The sequence below is a fragment of the Solanum lycopersicum genome, chromosome 1, assembly GCF_036512215.1.
Source record: "Solanum lycopersicum chromosome 1, SLM_r2.1".
Lineage (NCBI taxonomy): Eukaryota > Viridiplantae > Streptophyta > Magnoliopsida > Solanales > Solanaceae > Solanum > Solanum lycopersicum.
In genome coordinates this window covers 35433085-35460219 of record NC_090800.1, presented here as the reverse complement: position 1 = coordinate 35460219, position 27135 = coordinate 35433085, and the positions used below count along the sequence as shown (strand labels likewise).

The window sequence follows — 27135 nt, the reverse complement described above, 5'->3', positions numbered from 1 at the left end:
TATTTTACACCGTCAAAGTTAGCATTATGGAACAAATATATCCTTTAATTTTATGATTTACATTACACCACATATTTTATTTATAAAGTTCTGTATATTCTACTATTCTGCTATAGTAGAAGAATGAGATTTAAAAGTGATCAACATGCTTTAAGGGCAATATATTCCAATTTAAGGATAATTCAGACTTTTCAAGCTAGATAAAATTTCAACGTGCCATTTGTTGTAAAATTAAAGAGCTACCGCGTCAATGTATGTATATGTGGCCTCTAATCAGGAACTCTCTGTCATTATTTCTGTTTTTCTATTTTGACTTCCTTTCCTTTCTATAATTGATCTCTTCTTCTCAATTAGGTTATAGATTTTGCTTTTATTTTGTTTGATTTTTGTTTCATGCCCTTTAATTTTTCTATTTCTGCCTCTTCTTCCATGGCCATAGCCATGCTGTTTCTTTTTTCTTAATGTATCTTCTTATGTGTGCTTTATAGTTCCTTATTCTCCTCTCCATAAATATCTACTCTCTGTTTTTTTTTAAAGTGTGATATATCCTTTAACTTTGTCATTTAGAGGTGATATACATCTTGTTATGAAAGCGGCTCATATATACCACTACTTATAAACAAATGGCTCACATATACCTTTTTTCCTCTAACGGAAATGAAAAAAACAATAATTTTAATATAATTTTTTATTATTTTGTTCTAAAAAATATAATCTCATATGAGTAAATTTAATCCTCGTCAAACATATTTCTTTTTGACTTTTTTAAATTTCAATAACTAATTTAGAATTTTTATTTTGATAGTCAAATTTATTTATGTTTCACTAATATTTTTGTAAAACTTATTGTAGTTGAACAAATATTTTTTTTCGCATAAAAAAATCAAATTATAATAAATAGTTTAAATTTATTTTTTCTTTAAACTAAGGAATGAAAGAAAAAAATAAAATAAGAATAAGAAACTTGAATAATATAATTATACTAAAAGAAGTTAAAATATTATTTATATATGAAAAAAATTTAAAATATACCTTGAACTTTGATAGAGGAATCATATATACTTCTAAATACTTTTTTTTAAAAGTAAAAGTAAAAAATATAAATTTAAAACTAATTTTTTTAACTTTCGTTAAATGAAGGGTATATGTGAGCTCATTTTGTAACGACAGAGGTATATGTGAGACGTTTGTATAACGATAAGGGCATATATGAGTCACTTTCATAACGAGGGGTATATCAGCTCTAAATGTCAAAGTTGAGGGTATATCAGACCATTTTCTCTAAAAAAATGACTCTATTTACTTTTTAGTTTGTTTAAAAAAGAATGATCCCTTTCCTTTTTTGGCAACACTCTAACTTTATCTTTCCACGTCACATGTTTAAGACCAGAAGATTAAAGGACATTTGATATATCTGACATAACTTTAATTTAGAATCACTATTTTCAAAAGTCGTCTTTCTTTTCTTAAACTTCAATCTAAGTCAAACTAGGTCATCCATTTTGAAACAGAGAGAGTATCAAAAGTTCTCACTAGCTTTTGCACCAACTATTATTCTAACGTGGACTGTCAATTAGAATATGAACTTGTAGGTCGATTAACTAACTTAAAAAGATCACTTAGAAAGTCACTCAACTAAAGTTTGTTTATTTAGAAAGTCAGTAAATTTTGTTTTACAACTCAAAAGTCACTTAGCTATTAATATTTCATTCAGAAAGTCATTCAACTATTAATAGTTCATTTATTTAGTCACTCAACCAACTTTAAAAACAAATTCATTAAATTTCATTAAAATAAAATATCTGTCTTAATTATTGTATTGACCAACTTTAATTATTTAATTATATTTTTCTTTCGGAAACCGTATCGTTGTGACTGAAAAAAAAAATTCTTTTCCATAACAGCAATTGTCTAACTGGAACTAATGCTGAAAAATGATTATTATTTTTATAAAAGGTTTGGAATCAAGAAGTTAAGAACCCAAAATAAAAACTGTAGGTATCTTATTAAATTTTTTAAAAAAATAGTTCAAAAACATATATATTTAAAAAAATTTAACAAAATAATTAAGAGCATCTTATTAATTTTTAAAATAAGTTTAAAACAAAAATTATATTTTAACAAAGTTTAATTTAAAAATATTCAAATTAGTCAAGTGACTTTCTACATAAAATATCATAGTTGAGTGACTTTCTTAATAAAATATTTATAATTAAGTGACTTTTGAGTTATAAAATAAAGTTAACTGGCTTTTCAAGTCAACTACTCTAAGTTGAGTGACTTTCTAAGAGAACTATAATGAAAATTGAGTGACCATTTGAGATATTAACTTACTTAAAAGGATTTTTTCCTATATCACCCTTTTGTTTTACGAAAGAGATCTTCATAGACATTTTGTTTTTAAAAGAAACAATGTATTAGATGAGTGAATTTATTCCACTTAAGAAGAAGTATGAGTGAACTTGAATGACCATTTAGGTAATTAATTCTACAATAATTGATATTCTAATTAAAAATAGAAGTATACGCTATTATTGTGATCAAAATGCTAGTGATTCTATTCTTATTTCGTCTGCTATTTGAGCCATTTGTTGTGGATTATTTTTTAAATTCATTCTTTGTCTTTCTAAAAAATCAAGTTGATTAAATACGAGTTGACCAAATAGAGAAAATAAAGATAAGAACACAATAAAGTGTATCATCAAATAAGTCATTTGTTCTTTAAAATTTTTGGGGATGTATGCCTACTTGTAAATATGAAAGTTATTTTCTCATTGCACTTGTTGATTTTACTAGAAGTTGGTCCAGTAATATTTGTTAACCATTTACCTGACTAAAGGCTGTAAACTTTTGATTGCAGACTGATAAAAGCTAAATGATGAAGAAACGTATGGATGAAGAAAACGATTTATCGGATCAAGACTCTGTTTTGAGTGTTTGATTTCGTTTAGAATATATTTTATACCACTTAAAATGTGTAGCGTTTACTGAGATTCTTTAATTAATTGAATTCCTATTCAATGTTGATTTATAAAATTTATATTTCGAGCTTGATTATAACATCTATCAAAATCCATAAATTTATAATTTCATTGTTATCTATTCAATATCAATAAATTTAGAATATTTTCTTGCATGTATCTTTGTAATTTGAATCCAAACATGTAAAAAATACTCAAAATCACATTTTGGGTCTAGTATTAGAAATGCGGGTTAAAAATATGGTATCAACCTGGCAGCTTATTGTCATTAAAATATATACTCAGGCTTAATTTTGCGGAAAATGGTCTAAAATACCCTCAAAGTATTGGAAATGGTACAAAATTACCCTACATCCACCTATTGGCTCCAAAATACCTTTCTCACCCACCTATTGGGTCCAAAATACCCTTGTCATCCACTTTTTGGTTCAAAATTGACCACTTATTTAACGGTTTTATATTTAAACTATTTAAATATTTTTTAAAATACGTGACGCGCAACTACTTGTTATAATTTAACTTATTAGTATAATTTATAAATCAATTCACTACCCATCCATTACTAATTAAACCGTCCAAATTAATAAATCCCTCACATTATTAACACAACAGTAGAAAAGCTACTGTCAATTGAGTGTTTTAAAAAATTTGATACGAAAATATAAGTGTCTAAATAAAAATTACCGATAAACTTAAAAGTCTGACTATGTTCATCTTAATTATTCTTACGTCTCAATTATGTGATGTTACTTTATAGGTAATTTTTTTTCAAAATAATATATTAAAAGTTTTAAAACAAATCATAAATATTTAAAAAATTATATTTTAAAAAAGTGCATGAATTAATTCGGGATGTATTACTCCTTTACCTTTAATCTTAAATTTCTAATTCAATCTTGAAAGAGACTCAAATTGAAAGTGTCCTCCTAAATAAGTGGCTCAACATAAATTTAATTGGGGCTTCAATTCGGATTCGAATAATTTTGAATGTCATTTTCATCAATCTATAATTTCATCGTGTTTTATTAGTGTTTATGACGATTTTGATATTATAGTTGGATGGGAAAAGGGTCTGATATACCCCTCAACTTTGTCATTTAGAGCTGATATACCCCTCGTTATAAAAGTGGCTCATATATGCCCTTACCGTTATATAAACGGCTCACATATACCCCTGCCGTTACAAAATGACTCACATATACCCTTCATTTAACGGAAGTTAAAAAATTAGTTTTAAATTTATATTTGTTACTTCTATTTTTTTAAAAAAAATTATTTATGGGTATATATGATTCTTCTATCAAACTTCAAGGTATATTTTAATTTTTTTCATACATAAAGTATTTTTTGACTTTTTTTATTATAATTATTTGAGTTTTTTATTCTTATTTTGTTTTTTTCTTTCACTCCTTAGTTTAAAGAAAAAAATTTAAACTATTTTTTTTGTGTGTATTGTAATTTAATTTCGTATTCGAATAAAAAATTTGATCATCTACAATAAGTTTTACAAGAATATTAGTGAAACATAAATAAATTTGATTATCAAAATAATAGTTATAAATTAGTCATTGAATAAAAAAAAAGTCAAAAAAATATGTTTGACAAGGATTAAATTTACTCATATGGGATTATATTTTTTTAGAAAAAATTAATAAAAATTTAGATTAAAATTATTATTATTTTCATTTCCCTTAGAAGAAAAGGGTATATGTGAGCCATTTGTTTACAAGTAGGGGTATATACGAGCCACTTTTATAACGAGGGGTATATCAGCTCTAAATGACAAAGTTGAGGGGTATATCAAACCCTTTTCCCAGTTGGATTATTAATTGAGTGGGGTTTAGTTAGTAATAGGTGGGTAGTGAGTTGGTTTATATATAATACAAATAAATTAAAGTAAAACCAATAGTTGAACATCAAGTATTTTAAAAATATTTAAATAGTATAAATTTAAAATCATTAAATAGGTGATTAAATTTGAACTCAAAGGTAGATGATAAGGGTATTTTGGAGCCAATAGGTGGATGAAAACGGCATTTTGGAGCCAATAGATAGATGAAGGGTAATTTTGTACCATTTTCAATACTTCAACGATATTTTAGACCCTTTTCCGTTAATTTTGACTTTTAATTATATCAGCAACGTGTCATCTAACCCTAAATCCACCACATAGTTGTTCCATGAACTTTGTCTTTATCTATATTTCATCCTTTGGCTTTTGGTATGTCAAAAACTCCTCTAAAATAGATTTAATGGGAAATTGGCAGCACCACTTCTGCTGAACCATGGACAGTGTTTCTCGGAAAAAGGTATTTTTTGTGTGAGTTTTTCTGGGTTTCAGTTGTTTTTTATTCTAATTTTCAGTTTTTGCGTGTCTTCTAAGTAATTTAATTTTATAATTCCTTTTAATATGTGCGTTTAAATTGTTCTCTTGTGTTACTATTAGCTTCATAAAGTAGTATGAACATAGAAATTCATCCATATACATACTAATGTGATTTTCTTTATTCAAGAAAATAATAGTGTCCTTAATCATAGATGGCAACACACTATCACATTTTGATTCAACTTCCCCATTCCAATTGTTCAATTGAAGTTGAGAAATCTTCTAGCCAGTCCCACAATTACACTTGTGTGTTTTACAAAAGTAAATACATGTATTTGCGCAAGAAAACAAGCTATGATCACACTATTGTTTCCCAATCAAATTATTGCATTTATTTGTCTCAAACTATTCATGAGCTGCTATATATAAAAAGTTGTTAATGGAAAGACATAAATCATCATATAAGAGTGTTGCATGACATTTTTTTCCCTCTGTTTTTTTTTTATCATGGTTATAATTGTCATAGGAGCAACAAAGAGTGCCACTTCAACGGAAACCTATTGGATGACATTTTTTCCTTCTGTTATTTTTTCTTAAATCACCGTTGTAGCTGCTATAACAAAAATAACTTTAGCAATATTAAGTATTGATATTAATAAAGAGTGTTAAAATTTTATCGGCATTAGTTAAGTGTCATTAAAATCAAGTCGCTAAAAGCTTTAGGGACATATAGAAAGAGTGATAATTGTTGTTAAAAATACATATTTAGCGGCACTACTGATCTATATCAATAAATATAATTGTATAAAAAACTCTCGTATTCAATCTGTTTGTGTAAACCAACTATATTAAATATATTAATGAATATATATATCAATAAATACAATTATACCATTATTGGAATTCTTTAAAGACACTGAAAATGGTCTAGAATGAAAAACAAACAATTAGCTCATGTTTTTTCAGGAAAATAAGGATCTAATTATCTTTTAAGTGCAAATTATAAAGAAGAGTCTTCCACAGAGATGATCTACTAAATTTATTCGTTACTCAATTATTAATTTTTTAACCAAAACCAATTTTGATGTAGTGAAAGAGTGTCACTTCAATTTCAAACTCTTTGAATGCATGAATTTGATGGAGGATGATGGGGAAAGAACTTGAAGGCCTAACTTCTAAGTGAAGAAACCTTACCCTTGAATCAAGAACCAGGTTCTTGACTGTTTGCCTAAGAAAAGAGTTAATTAAAACAATATACTTTAATTAAAACCTTCCTATCTCAAGGAAGGAAAAAATTAACTTCATTTTATTACTTTCTCTTACTCAATTACAATTTTCGATTAACTCTAATCGAATTCTCTAAATTTACAAAAAGCCAAATCCACTTTTTGCAAACTACTCACTAATCTCCTCTCTCCACAAGAAGCCAAACCCACTTCTTGTTTACAATCACACAAGCTTACGATCTTACTAAGAACAAAACACAAAGAACTCACAAAACGCTCTTTGCTGCCTCTCTCTTCGTCTCACCTCACCCTTTCTTCGATTGTAAAGAACTGCTTTCTTTATCTTGAAATCTCTGTTTATATAGACTTTTGGACAAGAATTATTTCCTCTCTTTGAAGTTGATAATAATTCTGATTTCTGTATCCTTTTTTGATATGAAAAAGAATTGCTTTCTTTCTTTTTTATTTTCACGCAACCTTCTTTGAAAAGGTTAAAGTAGGAAACCTTTTCAGAAAAGGTTTTGTCTTATTCATTTATGGAAATAATTATTATATTCATTTATTTTTTTCATAATTACAGTTGTGCCTTTAATTTTTGTCCTTCGCCTCTTTTCAATTTGAACGACCATTGATTTTATAATGAACCTGGTTCATAAGTGAGTCAACATCAAAAGTATTTGTCATTATCAAAAGTTATTTAACAAGTTCCATCAAATTCCCCTTTTTTGGTCATGACAAATAATACCCATAATAACACCAGTTCTTAAAAACGGTTTCCCCCTTTTGACATATCAAAAAGTCCAATATAGAGCCAAAACATATCCACAACATTAAAATAAAAGGATACTACCAAAAGATATCCACAAAAACTATAACAGCAATACAACTTAGAGTCATAAATATTGTCTGAATATCGAACAGAAAAACCATTAACTAAGGCCTGGAAAAGGCATGAAGTATATGACCCACACGAGCATTGTTATCAATTTGTTGTTGAATAAGTTGATCTTTTAATCTCCCAACTTCCCCCTGAGAAGCAGCCAACTGAGCCTGAAGAATAGTAACTTCATCTTTGAGTAACACATTTTGAGCTCGAGCCACATTAAGCTCAGAAAGAAGTAGTGACTGGACCAGCAGAACGTATAGGAACTAGATCAGCAGCATCATCCAAAAGATTACATTCAGCAAGAGTAGTTTGAGAAAACATATCATATTTACTCAAGGACCTGCCATCCTTCAAAGGTACTCCAAATTCTTTAAACACAGTAGTCAACAGGTTCCCATAAGCTATTGATGAGGTTTCTTAGGATCCACTATTCTCACCATATGTTTAATTATAAGGGAAGACCAATTAATAGGACGCATGGTGTCCAAAGCATGACCAAGACCCATATCACGAAAGTTAGCTTCATGTCTCCTTTCTCCTCTTACAATAATACCTTTGTGGACTACTTCAAACACTAATTTGTGAAAAGGAGACATTTCTCCTTTCAGTACTTTTCGCGGTCGATCACCCTTATGTAAATTTTGAAGTTAATGCACAATTTTCATCTTTACCCCAGTGATATTCTTCCAATCCTATGCAAGGAATACGAGGTATTGCCCCTAATCTAGTTTTGTCAAAAACTATATCTATACCATGACCAAATGAAGAAAGTACTGAATCATCAATTATTGTCAAATTTGCATAAAACTCAGCCACTTCTATGTCAAATATCATGTTATCAGAGTGAAGAAAAATATCTACCCATCCCTGTACTGCAAGTAGTGCCAACAATTTTTTTATTGCAGTATGATCCCTGATTTCTGGATGAATTGTTTGCCCTCTCAAGATTTTCTGTGATTTAAAGTAGGCCTCCCTTCCCATAGCAAGAAATTTAATTTTGTTTTTGGTTAGGGTTTTAGAAGAGGGAGGTTGTGAAGAACGGGAAGATTCTAAATTGTCTTCATCAGACTTAGAAATAACAGGGGTGGAAGAGGAATAGACAGGTGAATTACCAGTACGACGGCATTTGTTTGTAGATTCTGCCAACATCTCTAGATGGGCTTGACTTGCTTGTCGAATACGAGGAGTATGAATCGCCTTTCGTTTGACAGCAATATGCTTGCGAGGACGCGGGGAACTGGTGTAGATGAAGGGGTTGTATGTATTTGAGGAGAGTTAGAAGAGGGCATAGTTTCTGGGGGTGGTGAAATAGGGTTAGAGGTTTGAAGGTTTTCTGGGAGAATGGAGGAAGGAGATGGTGGGGAAGAAAGTTGGGGGTGTTGTTCGGCTATAGGTGATGGTGGTGGACTGGGTTCCCCTTGAGTGGTTGCCAGAATTTCAGATGTGAAGGTAGGTTCATCATCGGAGTAGTCGACGAGAAGGAGAGGGGAAGGGGCAAACATTTTTTTTGTATGTGGGGGAGACGAAAGGTTTTATGGGGGAATGGAAAGATAATAATGATGAATCGGTACTTTGAACAACCCTAAACAGAATTCGAAACGACGACAGTCACATCGAAGAGACGCTGGAGTTTTAATGTGACTTTATGTATTTCCCGCCCAAACAAAAAGTTGAAATAGGAGAACCAGGTTGAAAATATAAGAACCTGAGTCGGTGGTGAGTAGAACCTGGTTCTTTTAGTTCTGAAACACTAGTCCCAAGGATAGACGATTTTTAAGGAATGGTTCTCGCCCAAGAGCCTTAGTAAAAATGTCAGCAATTTGATCCTCAGCAGCACAGAATTTCATTATGATAAATCCTTTTTCAACATTGTTTCTCAGAAAGTGATGTCGAATGTCAATATATTTAGTGCGTTTGTGTTGGATCGGGTTCTTTGCCATATTAATAGCACTAGTGTTATCACACATAATAGGAATGCAGCCTGTCTTGATCCCAAAGTCTTCTAACTATTGCTTTATCCATAATAATTGTGCACAACAAGATGCAACTGCTACATATTTTGCCTCTGCTGTAGAAAGGGCAACTGAATATTGTTTTCTAGTGGCCCATGAAACAATACATGGTCCTAGAAAGTTAGCCATTCCATATGTACTTTTTCGGTCAACTAAGTATCCAACATAGTCAGCATCAACAAATCCTATTAAATCAAAAGAGTCTCCTTATGGATACCATAGCACCAGGTTCACAGAACCTTTGAGATACCTAAGTATTCTCTTTACTGCTTTTAGATGGGATTCTTTAGGACATGATTGAAATCGTGCACAAAGTCCAACACTAAACATAATGTCGGGTATGCTTGCAGTTAGGTACAGGAGTGATCCAATCATACCTCTGTATTTTGTATCATTGACTGGAGAACCTGCTTCATCTTTGTCTAACTTTGTTGTAGTGCCAATGGGAGTGTCGATTATCTTTTCTTCATTCATGTCAAATTTTTTCAGTAGTTCATGAATATACTTTTGTTGATGAATGGATGTTCCTGTAGGATATTGATCAATTTGAAGACCTAGGAAGAAAGTTAGTTCTCCCATCATACTCATCTCAAACTCACTACTCATTAGTTTTGCGAACTCAACCCCAAGTGAGGGATCGGTTCCACCAAATATGATGTCGTCGACATAAATTTGTACAATGAGTATATCTGAACTTTGTTTTTTAAGAAAGAGAGTATTGTCTATATTTCCATGGGAGTAACCATGTGTTGGAAGAAATATGGATAGACGATCATACCATGCTCTTGGAGCTTGCTTTAGTCCGTACAACGCTTTTTCTAACTTGTAGACATGTTCAAGTTTATCTGGGTCCTCAAAACCAGGGGGTTGTTTCACAAACACTTCTTCTTGTAGAAAATCGTTCAAAAATGCACTTTCTACATCCATCTGAAAGAGTTTGAATTCCATATAGGCTGCAAAAGCGATTAACATTCTTACAGCTTCCATTCTTGCCACTGGTGCAAAGGTTTCATCATAGTCAATTCCTTCTTCTTGGTTGTAACCTTGAACCACTAATCGAGCTTTGTTCCTAGTGATCTGGCCTTGGTCATCTAATTTGTTTCTGAAAACCCATCGAGTACCTATTATAGTTCGATCATGTGGTCTGGGAACCAGGTTCCAGACTTTGCTTCTTTCAAACTGACTCAATTGCTCTTGCGTAGAAATAATCCAATTTGGATCTTCGAAGGCTTCTTTAATATTTTTGGGAACAATTTGAGATAGATAAGCTGAGAAAGCATACATATTTAGTACTTTAGATCTGGTATGAATCCCTGATTCTAATGGTGTAAGGATGTTTTGAATGGGATGGGAACTTTGATGTTTCCAACCATGAACCTGAGGATTTTGAGTTGATTCAGATGTTGGAGCATCTGATGTTTCTCTTTCTGTTTCTGTTGGTGTATTTTCAATTTATTGAGGATTTGACTTATTCGTGGTATTATCCTCATCTGATTGTAAGTCTTCCAATGGTTTTGGAGGATGTTCAACAGGATAATTTAATTCTTCTGCTATGCCTTCATCAAAAATAACATGCATGCTTTCTTCCACTCGATTTGTTTTTTTGTTGAGTACTTTATATGCTTTGCTTTGTGTTGAATATCCTAAGAATATTCCTTCATCACTCTTGGCATCAAATTTTCCCAAATTATCTTTTCCATTATTGTGCACATAACATATGCATCCAAATGGTCGAAGATGTGCTAAGCTAGGCTTTCTTTCTTTAAGTAATTCATAAGGGGTTTTGTTCAAAAAGGTCCTTATTGTGCACCTGTTTATCAGATAACAAGTAGTGTTTATGGCCTCTGCCGAATAAAACTGTGGTAGTTTGCTTGCTATTAGCGTGGTTCTAGCGACATCTTCAAGAGTTCTGTTTTCGCGCTCAACTACGTCATTTTGTTGCGGAGTTCTTGGTGCAGAAAAATTGTGATCAATTCCATTTGTACTGCAAAAATTTAAGAATTTTGAGTTTTCAAACTCTGAACCATGATCTGATCTTATGTTGATGACTTCTGTATTGAGTTTCTTCTGAACTAATCTGACAAATATTTCAAATACTTCATAAGTTTCTTTTTTTGTTGCCAAAAACATAGTCCAAGTAAACCTTGAATGGTCATAAACTATTACAAGAATGTATCCTTTTCCTCTTCTACTTATCACACGAATTGGTCCACATAAGTCTATGTGAAGCATCTCTAGAGGTTTTGTGGTGCTAACCATTCCCTTTGGTTTAAATGATGATTTGGACTGTTTCCCTTTGACACATGCACCACAAAACTGTTCACTTTGCAGAATTTGGCCGTCCTCTAACCAGATCTTCTGATATTAGTTTATTAATTGTAGAGAGGCTAATATGTCCCAGCCTTTTGTGCCAGCGGGTAGAGTTTTCAGTGAGAGCAGTGAGGCAGGTAAGTGAATTTTCTGAACTTATAATTTCAGATGTGTATACATTCTTGTGTCTCTTTCCCAGAAGTACCAGTTCCCCAGTTGTTGAGTTTATCACTCTACATTCACCTACAGTGAATACTACCTTGTTCCCTTTGTCGCACATTTGGGATATGCTTAGTAAGTTATGTTGGAGGTAGTATACATTATCGATGGCTTGTTTGAGATTGATTCCTATCTTTCCAATTCCTTGTATTTCCCCGGTTTTTCCATTTCCAAAGACTACTTTTCCACCCTTAACTCGTTTCAGTGAGAGAAAGTTATTTGGATTTCCTGTCATATGTCTTGAGCAGGCGCTATCCAAGTACCAGTGCTTTCCTTTTTCTCTCACTTGAGCCTGCAATTTTATTCAGATTGAGTTAGTTTTGGCACCCACATCCACTGAAGTGCCTGTTTGTGATTAAAAGGATGTATGAGAATTTTTCTAGCCCATCTAGGAGGAACTTTAGATGTAGAATCGGGTTCAGGATCAGTTTTCTTTTGACTCTTACTTAGAAAGGAGAAATTTTTCTGAGCAGTTTGTTTTTTGTTACATGCATGACTCTTATGTCCTGTCAACCTACCGTGAGAGCATAGACAGTCTATGTTAGGATTTTTTGTTTCGGAAAAACCTATTCCATGTCTTGAACTAGATTGACTTTTATGAAGACTGTCGAGAATTATGGAGGACCTGTTCCACCTCATACTGTTTTCTGCTTCTTGTTCGGTCGTGTTTAGTTTCTTTTGTAAGGCTTGATTTTTTAAGAAGCTAGAGTTTAAATCTTTTTCTAATTCTACTTGTTTATTGAGCAATGAACAATTTTGTTGTACTAAAGTCATGTTTTCTTCTCTTAGAGATGCATAATCTTCCATTAGCAGTTCTTTTTCCTGGCAGGTTGACTCGTATGCCTTAATTACAGTTTCCAAAAGTGAGTTCAGCTCTCTTTTAGTATAGATTTCCAAGTTTTCTTTAGAGAAAATTGAGCTAACCTGACTGTTTTGGTCTTTTTCTTTTTCCTCGGAATCTGAACCAGCCACTAGAGCATGAATTGTATCTTGTGCTTGACAAGTACTTTCTTTGTCTGCTTCTTCGGTTACTGCTACTAAAGCAAGAAAATCGTAATTGTCTTCTTGTTTTATTGCAAGTAAGGATTGATTCTCAATTTCTTCGTTCTCTGATTCATCTTCATATATGCCTCCCATTGCAGCGAGTGCTTTTTTCATGGATATGTCGACCTCTTGATTTGGAATTCTCCGGTTATTGGGAATATATCTGTCTTCTTTTGCCTTTTCTAGATTGTTTTTCTTGTATTCTAAGGCCCATAGTGGACAGAATATTATAATGTGGTCTGGACTACCACATTTATGACACAATTGTTTTCTTGAGTTTTCAACATTCTTCTGTGGACTCCTTTTTTTAAATGTTTGTCCCCTTTTTAACAATTGGGAGAATCTTTTGACCATGAGTGCTATGTTTTCATCCTCAAAATCTTCAGAGGTGGTAGTTTTTAGGGCCAGATTCTTTTCTTTCCTTTTGCTACCAATTTCTCTTTCTTGATTTTTCTTCAGTTCGTAAGTTATGAGGTTTCCAATGAGCTCATCCATAGCAAGCTTATCTAAGTCACGTGCTTCAGTAATTGCTTCAACTTTACTTTCCCATGATTCGGGTAGGACGCTCAAAAGTTTTCTGACTGCTTTTCCGTTTGGAATTACTTCTCCTAGAGAGTAAATTTCATTGATGATAGTAGTGAATCTAGTGTGCATCTCTTGAATAGTTTCTCCTTCCATCATTCTGAACAATTCGTATTGTCTATTCAGATTGTCGATCTTTGATTTCTTAACCTGAGTTTTTCCTTCATGTGCAGTCTGCAAGGTTTCCCAGATTGACTTCGTGTCTTGACAAGAAGATATCCTGTTGTATTCGTCTGTTCCTATACCACAAATTAGAATTTTCTTAGATTTTGCATTATTTTGAATTGCCAGTTTTATCTGCGGCATCCTTTCCTGTCTCTCTTTTGGTACCATTGTTTCTCCATAAGGTCCCTTTTTCATGGGAATCATAGGACCATCTAAGACTACACTCCAGAGATCAGGATTTTCTCCCATTAGATGATCCATCATGCGATTCTTCCACCATCCATAGTATTTTCCATTGAACAGTGGGGGTCGAGTTTGAGAAGCTCCTTCTTGGGGGGTAGGTGGTGCTGCCATTTACTTTTCAAGATGTTAATCTTTTGGTGAAAAGATCTTGCTCTGATACCAATTGAAGAAATGTTACCCCTAAATCAAGAACCAGGTTCTTGACTGTTTGCCTAAGAAAAGAGTTAATTAAAACAATATACTTTAATTAAAATCTTCCTATCTCAAGGAAGGTAAAACTCAACTTCGTTTTATTACTTTCTCTTACTCAATTAAAATTTTTGATTAACTCTAATTGAATTCTCTAAATTTATAAAAATCCAAACCCACTTTTTGCAAACTTACTCATTAATCTCCTCTCTCCACAAGAAGCCAAACCCACTTCTTAATTACAATCACACAAGCTTACGATCTTACTAAGAACAAAACACACAGAACTCACAAGACGCTCTTTGCTGCCTCTCTCTTCGTCTCACCTCACCCTTTCTTCGATTGCAAAGAACTTCTTTCTTTATCTTGAAATCTCTTTTTATATAGACTTTTGGACAAGAATTATTTCCTCTCTTTGAAGTTGATAATAATTCTGATTTCTGTATCCTTCTTTGATATGAAAAAGAATTGCTTTCTTTCTTTTTTGTTTTCACGCAACCTTCTCTGAAAATATTAAAGTAGGCAACCTTTTCATAAAATGTTTTGTCTTATTCATTTATGAAAATAATTATTATATTCATTTATTTTTTCCATAATTACAGTTGTGCCTTTAATTTTTGTCCTTTGCCTATTTTCAATTTGAACGACCACTGATTTTATAATGAACCTAGTTCATAAGTGAGTCAACATCAAAAGTATTTGTCATTATCAAAAGTTATTAACGCAACTTCCATCACTAAGTACAAGTTTGTATTACTATAATTTTTCTATCTTTGCTATTTCTACAACTCAAATCTCTCAAATCACACGTAAATTGCCTTCCAACATTGTAAGCACGAGACACAAAACTTACTTCGGCCTTTGACATTTTATATGAATGATATTATCGATGTTTATACAAACAAAGAACCAATATCGACCTTACCTCTGGTGTGTTTTTTTCAATACCATAATAGAGTAGCTTCCCTTTGTTCATTGTCCAATAGAATTGGTTCCTAGAGTAGAGGCTCTTTACATATATTTTTTTGGATAACTTTCGCCATTCATGTATTTTTTTACTTCATGATTAAATAGATGTAAGTAGGTAATTAATTTGCTAATGGATTTTTAATGTATCATATATATGATCTAAAGCTGAATAATAAATCAGTCTCTAGACGAGTATTTTGTCAAGCACGACACCACCTGACTATAACAATCGGTAGCAAATCATCATTGTGTGTATGCGAACAATTGCTTCACTTAGGCATATAATGTATGTGTATGTATACAAGCTTAACCTCATGTTACTACTAACCAATAAATACGTATACGAATATCTATATTTATAGTATAACAAAATTTCAGACAAAATACAAATAAGTAAAGATTGGGCCCGTGCACGCACGGGCAGCCACTATTATAATAAATCTATGTCCTTTTAGTCTAATAAGCAGTAAACATATATCTTTATCATTTAATAAATAGTATATTTTCTCTCTTTGTTGACAAACTAAATTGAACATCTTAAATCTAATTTATAGACTCTAATATTGCCACATGGCTTAAAAAAATATTAACCCCATCTAATTTTTTACCCATCCCAACACGATCCAACTAAAATAATTCAATCCATTGCGTATTTAGTTCTGATTTTGAACCCATTTTGTGACGGAATATAAGAGAAAATGTTTTTTTTTTCATTTGGATCAGGTTTAGAGGTGTAAAAAAATGGGTGAAATAATTTTATGAAGTCATTTAACATTTTTAAGTAAAAATTCAACATTATAATTTTTTTTTCAATTAAGTAAATATTGACATATTAAATCATTTGTTAAACAGTATCTATATAGGGACAGGGCGAGTATATCCAGTGGCGAACTTCTCAGAATTTGAAGACTTTGGGTGCACCAAATATTACCTTAGATCAAATTTGATCTCTAAGATAAATTTAAAATAAAAATAGTAAAATAACACTTTTCATACGTGCACTTTTAATTATAACCTAATATCTATCAGTTTCTCAAAATAAATATATATGTGTTCGCAACAAATTTCCTTAGGCGCTGAAAATCGACGGCAAGCAATATAAATAAAATAAAAAATTTAATTTTATTAATGAATCGTTGTGAGAACAATTCTTTGGTTCTCTTAATTCTCTCTCCTAAGTTTCTTCTTCATTCGAGGGTGTTCGATAGAGTGTTTGTCGAATTTTTTGATATTAGACCTCCTTGAGATGTCGATCTCTGGGACGTCAAAAAGCGCTTCGTCATTTCAAGTCGATCTTCGGAAAGAAATCTGTTGACAACTCCTTCGAAGAGCTATGAGGTTGTCGTTGCAACTTTCTCCAATTTGTTGAATGCTTATTGAAGAGTTTTCGTGATGTCTCTAGAATGTCATGTATATCCCCTATTTATAGTTGTAGAGGGTGGACAAGGTTTCATGTGATTGGCCAAAGGATGTCATTTTGACTCCTTGCATGTTGTTTGCTTTTTTGCACTTGATTGGACTAACACTTTGTTTAGACACTTACGTTACCTTGTTGGTCTTGGATGCCTAGTCACTATGACATGTGGCATGAATTTGGGCTTTAAGGTGAAATGGACCTTGGATTTGAATATAATAAGATGGACTTATTTATTTGTAAAGATCAAATTAATTATTCATCCCAAATGAACATGAATTTAATTCAAATTTTGTATGAATTGTTTCCATCTGTGTTATCAAAACCAGAAATTACTGATTTTAATAAATTGTTCAGAAACACGAAGTAATTGAAATTTATAAACCAGTGAGAGAGATGAACAGAAATTTAATTTACAAAAAAAATACTAAAATCTGTAAGATTGTACCAGAATTTGAAAAAATCTTTTAAATCGAAAAAAGATCAAGTCCACTGAACTCACAGTGTCCCCTTAATGAAATTATTCCCCTCTAGTATCCGAGGTTTGATTTGGAATATAACCTCCCAGGAAAGAATGATCTTAATCAGCAGAGTGTACATACCAAAAATTCTACTATCAAAGAATCAATCCAAAGTAGAAAAGTACACGAACAAAAATGTGTGCAGAAGAAAAAGAAGAAGATCAAAAAGTTCGTTAGAAAATATTTTGAAGAATGAGTGGTATTTATAGACAAGAAGAATATGTTCTGAAAGATTGCAACCCTCTCAGAATTCACACTACCATTAATGAAAGTTTGCAACCTTTCAAATGGTACTGACTGTTCGTGAAAGTTGAAACCTTTCAGAACAATCATCGCGGGAAATTTAAATAAAATGAAAAAGTTCAAATAAAATGGGTCGCGCGCGAATTTGAGTCGGGTCGGGTTAGTCAACGAAAAAGTTGATATATTTCGGTTAATTTTCAACTTCTGTTATCAACTAATTAATTGAAAATATTTTTTTGCCATTTAATTAATTAATTAAATAAATAATTAAAATAAACTTTGTTCAAAAAATAATCTCTCGATCGATCATTAGCCAAAGCCAAAGCCGAAGTCGAAGCTTTGATCGTTTAGGTCTTTCATTTGTTAACTCACTTTCAATTTTATACGGATAAATATTTTCAAAAAACTCTGCATTATCTGATTCAATTATCATATTAACATGAATCTCAGGATTATTAGATTTATAAATGAAAAATCGACAGGCTTTATTGTACACAACATACCCAATAAAGATACAATCTACTATTTTGGGTTCAATTTTAACCCTCTTTGGTTAAGGAACCTCTACTTTTTCTAAACACCCCCACACTTTTAAATATTTCAAGTTGGGTTTTCTTCTTTTCAACAACTCATATGGAATTGATTGTGTTTTTCGATGGGGTACTCTATTGAGTATTTTATTAGCTGTAAGGATGGCTTCCCCCCAAAAAGTTTTGCGGTGAACTAGAATTGATCATTAAGGTATTCATCATTTTCTTTAATCTTATGTTCTTCCATTTTGCCAAACCATTTGACTGTGGTGTATAAGGTGCAGTAGTTTGATGAATAATATCATATTCCAAACATATCTCTGCAAAAGGAGATTCATACTCTCCATCCCTATCACTCCGAATCATTTTTATCTTTAGATTCAATTGGTTCTCCACTTCATTTTTGTATAGCTTAAATGCATCAATTGCTTCATCCTTATTATTAAGCAAATATACATAACAAAATCGAGTGCAGTCATCAATAAAAGTTATAAAATACTTTTTTCCTCCACGAGATGGTGTTGACTTCATATTGCATATATCTGTGTGAATTAAGTCTAAAGTTATATAATTTCTTTCAACAGAGTTGTAAGGATGTTTAACAAACTTACTTTCCGCATAAATTTCGCGTTTCGATTTATCGCATTGAAATCAGGCATTATTTCTAGATTAATCAATTTTTGCAAGGCTTTGTAATTTACATGTCCCAAACGGGCATGCCATAAATCACTTAACTCCAATAAGTAAATAGAAGCAGAATTTTTATTAATACCGTCAACAACCATTATATTTAGTTTGAAAAGACCCTCATTGAGGTAGACCTTTCCTATGAACATTTCATTCTTATTTATTACAGCTTTATCACTAACTAGGATACACTTAAATCCGTTCTTAACGAGTAGTGCAACAGAAACTAAATTCTTCCTAATAGTATGAACATGCAGAACATTGTTCAAAGTCAACACCTTGCCGGATGTCATTTTCAAAATTACTTTTCCAGTTCCTGCAATCCTTGTTGTTGCTGTGTTTCCCATGAATAAATATTCATTGTACTCAGCAAGAGTGTACGTTGCAAAGACTTCTTTCGCAGAGCAAATATGTCTAGTGGCACCTGAGTTGAGAAACCACTCCTTGATATTTCCAACTAAGTTACACTCCAGATCATTCCACACAAGTCATCTGCATCTTCCATCTTATCCACGATGTTTGCTTGACTTTTGCCTTTGCCTTTGTTTTTGTTCTTTCTTGGAGCATGACAATCAGAAGACCTATGACCATCCTTGCCACAATTGTAATAGTTGTCTTTGAATTTCTTCTTGGCCTGTTCTGACTTCTACCCATTGGACTTTTTTCTCTTTTTGTCTTTGGTAGGAGCTTCTTCAACAATATTAACTCCAATGATTGTTGAACTCTTACGCGACTTCTTTTGGCGTTTTTGTTATCTTCCTCAATCTTGAGCCGAATCACAAGATCTTCAAGCTTCATTTCTTTACGCTTGTGCTTTAGATAATTCTTGAAATCATTCAACGAAGGAGGCAACTTCTCGATGATTGCAGCCACTTGAAAAGCTTCATTTACTACCATATCTTCAGCAATTAGATCATGGAGAATAAGTTGAAATTCCTGCACTTGTGATCCAACAGTTTTATTATCTACCATTTTCTCGTCTAAAAACTTTGCAACCACAAACTTTTTCAAGCATGCTTCTTCTATCTTATATTTCTCCTCAAGTGCATCCCACAACTCTTTTGAAGTTGTTATTGCACTATAGACATTATATAAGTCATCCTTTAAAGCAATCAAAATGTAGCCATTACATAGGAAGTCTGTCTGTTTCCATGCATCAATAATCATGAATTTTCTTTGTCTGGCATATTATCAGTAGGAACTAGAGTATCTTAACTTGTAAATTTTTGCAGACCAAGAGTGGTAAGCTAGAAAAATACTCGTTGATGTCATTCTTTGAAATTCATACCTGTGAATTTACCCAGTTTCTCTGCTTGTGGTACAAGAGTTCGGGTTGGTGTAGCAACAGCCACTGTAACACAATTGTTTGTTGTTTCTGATAAACAAAAATTGATACAATCTAAGTAAGTAATAAACTATAATTGGAGACTTAAAGGAGTATAAAATCACGAAGATTTTTGTCTCCACCAGAAACACAGATTTAAAAAAAATAATTTCCTTAGGATTGTTTTCGATCTGCGTTATCAAAATCAGAAATTACTGATTCTAATAAATTTTTCAGAAACACGAAGTAACTGAAATTTATAAAACCAGTAAGAGAGATGAACAAAAATTTAATTTAAAAAAAAAACTAAAATTTGAACGAACATACTATAATTTGAAAAAATCTTTTAAATCGGAAAAATATCAAGTCCACTGAACTCACAGTGTCCCCTTAAGGAAATTATTCCCCTCTAGTATCCGAGGTTTGATTTGGAATATAAACTCCCAAGGTAAAATGATCTTAATCAGCAGATTGTAGATACAAAAAATTCTACTGTCAAAGAATCAATCCACAACATGAAAGTACACGAAGAAAAATGTGTGCAGAAGAAGAAGAAGAAGATCACAAAATTCGTTAGGAAATATTCTGAAGAATGAGTGGTATTTATAGGCAAGAAGAATATGTTCTGAAAGGTTGCAACCTTTTCAGAATTCACACGACCATTAATGAAAGTTTGCAACCTTTCAAACGGTACTGACTATACCTGAAAGTTGCAACCTTTCAGAACAATCATAGCGAGAAATTTGAATAAAATGGAAAGTTCAAATAAAATGGATGGCGCACAAATCTGAGTCGGGTCGGGTTAGTCAACTAAAAAGTTGAAACATTTCGATTAATTTTCAACTTCTATTATCAACTAATTAGTTGAAAATATTTTTCTGGTCCTTTAATTAATTAATTAAATAAATAAATAAAAGAAATTTTGTCCAAAAAATAATCTCTTGATCGTTCATTTGCCTAAGCAGAAGCCGAAGCCGAACAAACGACGATGGCGACGGCGCGAGGGGGTCCCTCTTTCCAACCCTTTTAAAAATTTGTAGGAGTGTTTCTGTATTTAAACTCTCCTATTTTTCTTTCCATCACCGATGAGGGACAAATGCCTTTTCATTAAAGCATAAGAGGACTTTTGAAGTTCCCAACTCTTCAAGTTCTCAACTTTTCAAATTCTCTCCTTCCCTCTATTTCCCATCAATTCTTGCTACATACCCGACATGAATATGATCCAATACAATTTATGTCTCTACAAATTTCTCTTACTTCGAGACTTGTCAACGTGTAGGATTGCCGAAGTTTGACGACAAGGCTTGAAGTAGTCATGAATGTGTTTTCAATTTTTTGACACTTTTCAACGTTTAAGCTTGCCGAATTTGTCGAAGAGAGTTGAAGTCTTCTTGAGGCCAACAATATCACTCTTAAGACAGTTCGTTTACCTCATTTCATGCGATGACACAAGTTGCATCGTAGGGTCATGTACGACTCCATTTCGATGTGCTCATAAGGATTTTTTTACTTCAATCCACTCGAGGGAAGATTTGGAGGACTCTCTCTCGAGAGGGATAATCAAATTAATATGACAAAGTTAAATGAATTTTAAATTCAAAAAACTTTCACCATAGACTTGCATACTAATTCGGACACCAAACACTGAGAGTGTCATACAAGTCTTCAACTTAATTTTTTTTTAAAAAAAGGAAATAACTTGATTCGCTTCTTTTTTTTTTCCAAACCTTTAACTTGAAAACAAGTGGTAATTTAATAATAAAAATAATTTTTTTTCCTTTGCTTAGATTTTGTAAGAAGCATTCTTGAAATCTCAAGACTCATTGCATTTTTTGGAGTGCTAGCAACTTCCATTTAGATGGGTAAGAATTGATATAATTTGCTTCTTCCAATTTCCATTCGGATTTTATTTGCTTCTTGTAAAAATTGTTCAATATAAGTAACTCCCATGTACAAAGGATTTATAAGAGAATCATTGAAAAAAAATTCTCCTAACCAAATTAATGTGGAACTCCAAATTTGGTGTCTTCTTTTTTCAATTTCGTGTAGTTCCATCAAAATCTCATTTTCTTAGTGTAGAAATATTCAAATAATGAGATGCTTGATTGGGAAGAAACATGATTTGTAGTACTGTGACCTATCCAAAAATCAACGTCAAATACCTTCCAGATGGACGAAAATAAATTTCTGTCAGATCCCAAATCTGTCAGTTCTTCTCACAACTATGCACGATCTCGCCAAAACATCACTTTTTTGGTGTATGAACATTCAAACGATTAGAGGCTTGATTATAGTGAAAACATACTTCTAGTACTACAACATATCTAAAAATTATAGTTAGAAACCTTTTGGATCGACAAGAATCAATTTCTGAAGTTGGAACCCTAATCTGGCAGTTCTTCTCCCAACTATGCGCAATCTCGCCAAAACATCCTTTTCTTAGTGTAGGAACATTCAAACGATGAGAGGCTTGATTCTAGAGAAACTAGACTTTGATTAATACGACATATGCAAAAATAAACATTAGAAACCTTCTAGAGTGACGAGAATCAAATTTTGAAGTTAGACCCAGAATCTGTAAGTTCTTCTCACTACTATGTGCAATCTCGAGAAAACATCATTTTGTTGATTTTGAAGAAACTAGACTTCGATTAATATTACATGTCCAAATATCAAAGTTAGAAACCTTCCGGATTGACGGTAATCAAATTTTGATGCTGGACCTAAAATCTAGTAGTTCTTCTCACGACTATGGATTCTAGTCAAAACATCATTTTCTTTGTGTAGAATCTTTCAAATAACGAGCGGGTTGAATCATAAGAAAATAGACTCATATTACTGTGGAATATCAAAAAATCCATCTCAAACTCTTCTTGAATCGACAAAAAATGATTATTATTTTTTGAAGTTGGTCTTCAAACTTTGTTGTTTTTCTGACGGATTTATGTCTTTTAGATTTTTCTTGTTTCTTTTTGTTGAAGGTAATGGTTGTGGTTGCACCTTTATTTTGCTTTGGCATGTTTCTTATATAGGGGAGCTTGATGTTCAAGATCAATTTGACTGTAATTTAAAACTTCGTGATATTGGCACTACTATGTCGAACCAGATTGTTGTGTTGCTGCTCATGTTTGTCAAGTCATATTGAAGGGTCATGCACTTACTACATATGTTATTAGAAGTAGATTAACCAAGAAAAAATTAAAATTTCATGCAGTTTGCAACAATAACTTCAATCTTATTTTTTTTGTTTCAAGTTTTGAAAGAGTCTAAATCGCTTACAAGTTGCACGAGTTGTTCATATGATTGGCGTAGTACTCATCTCATCCTAGCAATGTTGACAAAAAAACTCACTTGACGCATTCACCTTCGTTGCAACCTTTGTAAATAAACTTGACAACTCCATTTTCATCCTTTTATTTGTGGTTCCACTAGAGAAACATTTGAAGTGCGTACTTTCATTCATTTTCGACGAGAAAAGACCTGACGTGAGGATAGAGAGAGAAACACTTGGGGTATGCCTCAAAACATCAGCGAACTAGACTGCGAATAATCTTATTCTTTAGTTGTAGTGTGGATTGAAATCTTCCTCTCAATTTGGAGAAGATCTTGGACCAATCTTCTGACTTCTTAGGAGGCACATGGTGGTCGAATTTCGTATATTTTGTGATTTCAACTTTGCACACCTACGAAACATATTTATTTTCAAATGTTAAAAGCCATGAAATTGCAATACACTGGATCCGAGAGTGATAGAACTCAATTTCTTACAATATGTCAAAGTTTCATATCAAAATTTCTTCCACATTGTTCAAAATTAAATCCTGAAGTTGCTTTTGAACTTTGATATCTCTTTTACAACTTTGCACGATTATGGTAGAAAATTCTTAACTTGGAGTAGGAGTATTGAAATAATGATTTTCTTTTTTTTTTTTGGAAAGACTACTCAAATAACTACACAATGTATAAAAATCATGACCAAAGACTTTGTGGATTGGTACAGATATCGCTTCAAAGTCAGCTCATGGTTCTACCTCTCTCAACTCTTCAGCATTCACGACTTTAGGAGAATATCAATAACTCGGCCCAGGAGCCTCCAAAATAATGTGATTTTTTTGTTTGGAAGAATAACTCATAGACTTATATAATATATAAAAGTCACGGCCAAAATCCTTCCATAGTAGTACAAATATATTTTCAAAGTTATCTTCAATTTTATCTCGCTCAACTCTTCAGCTTTGAGTAACTTTGGGAGAATTTTAATAACACGGCGTAGTAGCCTCGAAATGATGCGGTTCTTGTTCTGTTGGAAGAATAACTCGTATATGTACAACATATGTAAAAGTCACACCCAAAGATTTCTAGATTAGTGCATATATCATTTCAAAGTCAACTCAAATTCCGCTTCGCTAAACTCTGCAGGTTTGGGCATCTTCAGGAGAAAATTAATAACTCGGTGTAGGAGTCTCGAAATGATACGACTTTCATTCTATTGGAAGCATAACTCATAGATTTACAAAAATATATAAAAATCACAACTAAAAGATTTCCATATTAGTGCATATATCTTTTCAAAGTCAACTCAAATTTCTTTTCGCTAAACTCTTCAGCTTTTGGCAATTTTGGGGGAAAATTGATAACTCTGACGTAGGATTCTTGGAATGTGTGATTCTTATTCCATTGGAAGCATAACTCACAGATCCTTGTAATCTAAGATCATCCTTCGCCAAGGATTGATGTAGTCCATTACGAATTCATCCTTACCTTGTTTTGTATAAGTCAATATATTCCATCATGCTCATTGTACGACAGGTATTGTAGAAATGATTGAGAAATTGATTTTCTAAATGTTTCCAACTATTGATTGATTCAGGATCCAAGTACATATAGAAACCAAAGGTGTTTTCTTTTAATGAATGGATAAACTGCTTGACAAAAAGATCATCATATGTACCAACACTGCTACAAGTCTCGACGAAATGGGTAATATGTTGTCTTGAATTTCCCCTTTCATCAAATTGTTGCAATTTTGGTTGTTGATATCTAATTAGCATTAATAGACCTTCGATCTCCTAGAATACAACTTCGAATATACTAAGGAACTTTGTGACGGACCACCATATTGAGGTTTAATTGTGTTTATGATCATATCTTGTAGTTGTTGAACTGTTAGAATGACAACTGAAGCAAATTGTTTTACGCTTTGAGGGTCAACTGACTTGGTGGGAGAATCAATATCAACTTTTTCTTGAGTTGTTAGATTGTGATGTGACTCTCTAGAGTTGTAGAGATCTAACTTTCTCATAAGTTGCGCGATTTGAAGATTTTTGTCATCAATATACTTCTTCAAGGCTTCAATGGTTTGATCCATCATTGCAAACTTCTTGTCCATGTCAGTTGCGTCAACCATAAAGGAGTTACCCCTTGTTGAAATTGAAGAATCTGTTGAACTTTTAGATTCGCCAAAGTTGAATCCAGAGTGAGAAAGTTCATCAATCAACTTGATGCAATGTTGACCCCATGGATTGCAGTTCTGAGAGTCATTCGAGACTTGCTCTTTCTTAGCATCTTCAAGGAGGTTAAATATTCAGATCCATTAAAGACACTTTTCTTGAACTCACGTCGAGTTATTGGATCAACATCACTAAAATCAACAAATGTGGCAACAATAGAGTCCTTGCATGAAACATCATTGATCTTCTTGAAGGCCATTGCAAAGTTTAACTTGTCGTTTTTTTATTCGTAGGAGGAAGAAATGAAGAGCATAATTGGTCCCACTGGTTGTGCCAAATTTGTTCGCGACGAATTTTCTTAGGCGCTGAAAATCGACTGCAAGCAAAATAAATAAAAAGAAAAAATATAATTTTATTAATGAATCATTGTGAGTACAATTCTGTTGTTCTCTTGATTCTCTTTCCCAAGTTTCTTCGTGATTCGAGGGTCTTCAATAGCGTGTTTCTCGAATTGTTAGGTGATGTCGATCTCCTTGATATGTTATCGATCTCCGGGACGTCATAAAATGCTTTGTCGTTTCAAGTCTAGCTCCGGAAAGAACTTCGTTGACCACTCATTTGAAGAGATATGAGGTTGATGTTGTAGCTTCTCCAATTTGTCGAATGCTTGTTGAAGAGTTTTCTTGATGCCTGTGGAATGTCATATGTTTATTTCCTATTTATAGTTGTAGGGGGTGGACAAGGTTGCATATGATTGTCCAAGGGATGTCCCTTTGACTCTTCGCATGTTGTAATAGGTTCTTGCACTTGATTGGACTAACACCTCATTTGGACACGTGGCGTCACCTTGTTGGTCTTGGATGCCTAGTCACCATGACACGTGGCATGAATTTGGGCTTCAAGGTGGAATGAACCTTGGATTTGAATTTAATGAGAAGAACTTATTTATTTGAAAAACCCAAATTAATTTATCAGTCCAAACAAACATGGATTTAGTTTAATTTTTTTATAAATTTGATCCAATACAATTTATATGTCTACAATATGTTTATGATTTTTTTCAAAGTTATCACGTACACGTGATATCACACCTTTTTATACGTGGAACTATTAAACGACCCAAAGTCTCATTTCTTGAATTTAACTCAAAAGTTTTACTCCTATTAAAATTTATATTATAAAATTAATATTTATCATAATATTTGTACGATTATAAACGTCCTAAAATTTATACTCTTAAGTTTGATATTATTTGTGTGACAAATTAAGTATACTTCAACAACACAATGCTAATTTTTTTAAAATTAGTGGACTATATATTTTCTTAGATCAAACTTTACGTTTCAAAGTGTTGTTGTCTTAGAATGTTGTCTGACGTGATTAGAGAGACTTCTGCGTATGCTTTTTGTTAAATAAAAATTATTTAAAGTATAATAATAAAACATAAATTAAGTAAATCAATATAACATTCATCAATGAGTTAGTTTTAGCTATAATTTGTGTTTAATTCTTTTTTGGATAAGCAATATAATTTTAATATTATATTTTATTTGTTTTAATTTGTATGACTTGTTTGACTTGATACGATTTTTAAGAAAGTTTTTTTAAAAAAAGTTATAATTTAAAAATAAATTATAGATATTTGTGTGACTATATACCATTTTATTAATGATAAAATGACTTTTTAAAAATTAAAATGTTATAAATATTTTTTAAACTGATTAAAATAAAGTGACTTATATAAGGGCAACTTTCACATATAGCAAATAAAAAATTTATATTTATATGCTATCGCAAAATTTGCATAATTATGC

At 32.3% G+C, this 27135-nt stretch overlaps 1 long non-coding RNA gene across 1 annotated transcript; it reads left to right on the top strand.

Annotated features, from left to right (window-relative positions):
- Positions 1–5229: 5229 nt before the first annotated feature.
- Positions 5230–26253, top strand: LOC109119874 (uncharacterized). The gene is made up of 4 exons (XR_011220920.1): positions 5230–5290; positions 11814–11878; positions 25615–25749; positions 25840–26253. It is a non-coding gene; the product is annotated as an uncharacterized lncRNA (long non-coding RNA).
- The last annotated feature ends 882 nt before the right edge of the window (positions 26254–27135 follow it).